Source organism: Lathyrus oleraceus, chromosome 2, assembly GCF_024323335.1.
Source record: "Lathyrus oleraceus cultivar Zhongwan6 chromosome 2, CAAS_Psat_ZW6_1.0, whole genome shotgun sequence".
In the NCBI taxonomy this organism is placed as follows: Eukaryota; Viridiplantae; Streptophyta; class Magnoliopsida; order Fabales; family Fabaceae; genus Lathyrus; species Lathyrus oleraceus.
This window is the reverse complement of record NC_066580.1, coordinates 380,875,124-380,877,534: the sequence shown is the minus strand read 5'-3', so window position 1 is coordinate 380,877,534 and position 2,411 is coordinate 380,875,124.

The following is a 2,411-nucleotide window of genomic DNA, read 5'->3' as shown; positions in this document are numbered from 1 at the left end:
AAGGTCTTAAGGGAAAAGCAACTGAGGGCCTAAGGAAGAAATTTAAAGAAACTTCAATCACTGATGGCACACATCTAGGTGTCAACATGGTGGATCTGAACCACCCCCCCCCAGAAATGGAGGAAGTGGAGAAATGTATGAAGATGGAGCAAGAGGGGATGCAGTTCGGCTATCCCAAAGCCAATGAAAGCCTACGTGAATACCTTTGGAGATGTCACAAAAGAAATTCCGACATGTTGTTGTGCCCAAGGTGTAGCATCAGGATATGTCGAAGGGTGGCTGAGGATTATGAAAGATGGCAACGAACAAAGACTGAGAGAAACTAGAGGAAGGAAAGCCAATTACAGAAGGTGTATCCCAAGCCTGGAGAAAGCGTTCTTGGTTTTATCGTGTGTTGCTACAAGTACGAAACAGAATGTTTGATGTGTCCCAGGTGTGGGGCAGTGTACAACATAGAATTAGCTGAAGCATTCGAAAGAATCCCATCTAACCAAGGTTGGGACGGACATGGAGGTAACCAGAATATGTACATTTTCGACAAGAGGGGAGTTCCTAGGAGACCAGACAACCCTCACCCAAGGGCAAAAAGAGTTATGTTTAAACTTCCAGCAGAAGTCCCTGAGGACAAATGGACTCAGGCAGGGTCGAAGAAGGGAAAGTGGAGAAGTTTTGAGGATGGAGGAAGAACCTCTTGGGCTTATAGAAAACAGTTCCAAGCATCGAAGAGAGAGGCTATCAGGCTAGAGAACTACAAAGGAAAGAATCCTATGTCAAGATCCCAGTGGAGAAGACATCAGAGGTTGAGGAAGGCTGAAAGAGAGATGACTTCAAGGGAGATTGGAGAATCCAGCAGCATCAAGGTTCACCCAAATGTCACGAATTCGACCAAACCACCTGTAGGAAGGAAGTTGTTTCCAGATGAAAACAAAAGTCAGAAAGTTTAGGAGGAACAAGTAAGAGAGGAGGAAATGCTCACTAACGACTTTGAGTCCGACGGAGTGTCATCTGTGAATATGAATTGCAATATGGTCTCAGTCATGCCATACGAATATAATCGTGAGACGGAGGTTGAAGATAATGAAGAAGCGGATGTTGTGGAGATGGCGAAGCATAAACCAGTGTGTTACTATGTTCTCAACAACGGTGTTGTCGAAGAGCAGAACGCTCTATTTTAAAGGCCTCACTAAGGGATGCAGAATCACCTCAAGCCCCTATACATTCGGGCCAAAGTTGGACATGTGGGGGTGAATAAAGTTCTGGTGGATGGAGGAGCAACAGTCAATCTGATGCCCCAATTCATGTTGAAAAAGATAGGTATGTTTGACACTGATGTCAAACCTCACAATATGGTATTTTCAAATTATGAGGGTAAGATAGGACAAACTCTAGGTGTCATACAAGTGGATCTGACTGTCGGATCAATCACAAGACCAACAATGTTCATGGTGATACCTGCGAAGGCAAATTACAACTTACTACTAGGAAGGGAATGGATACATGGAATAGGGGCAGTTCCTTCGACCATGCATTAGAGGATATCCATCTGGAGAGAAGATGGTGTGATAGAAAATGTTGAAGCTGACCAAAGTTACTTCACGGCAGAAGTGAACCATGTAGACAAGAAGAACTTCGACAGGAACTTGGCTCATATAGGACCATTCCACCCAGCTGAAGAAGGCTACGCCCCAAATGAAAATGCTTTATATTTCTTGACTCTACATCCCAATGGCTTTCAGTGGGATAGGGAAATTATGGGGGACCCAGAAGAAGGGGAATCATCTGAAATACGACCAACAAGCTGGGATGAAGACCTGTATTATGCCTGAGTCTTATTTTTTCAAAAATATTTAGGCCTACATGGCTGAGAACAAAAGACAAGCGGCTCTCAAAGCCGAGATAACTAACATGGTTGACGAAGCCACATATGGTGAAATCTACAATACAGGACCTGGGGAGTGTTTAAACCAAAACCCCCTGACGAACAGGTACCTTTGGAACTAACGGAACAGAGGTTAGATGCCATCTATGACGAAGAGCCTCTAGGATTCAAAAAAGATCCAGTGACGTCGAGTGCAAAGATGTTAGCGCAAGATCCTCTTGAAGAAATTGATCTTGGAAATGGGAGTACAAAAAGAATCACCTACATCAACACTAAACTGGACCCCAAGTTGAAAGTAAGAGTAATTGGATTGCTAAGAGAAAACAAAGATTGCTTTGCTTGGGACTACGACGAGATGCTTGGTTTAAAGAGGGACCTGGTCGAATTGAAGCTGCCTATCAAGGATGGCAAGAAGCCCATCAAGCAAACTCCAAGGAGATTTGCCCCATAGATCCTTTCAAAGATCAAAAAAGAGGTAGAAAGACTTCTTCGATGCAATTTCATTAGGACCACAAGGTATGTCGATTGGATT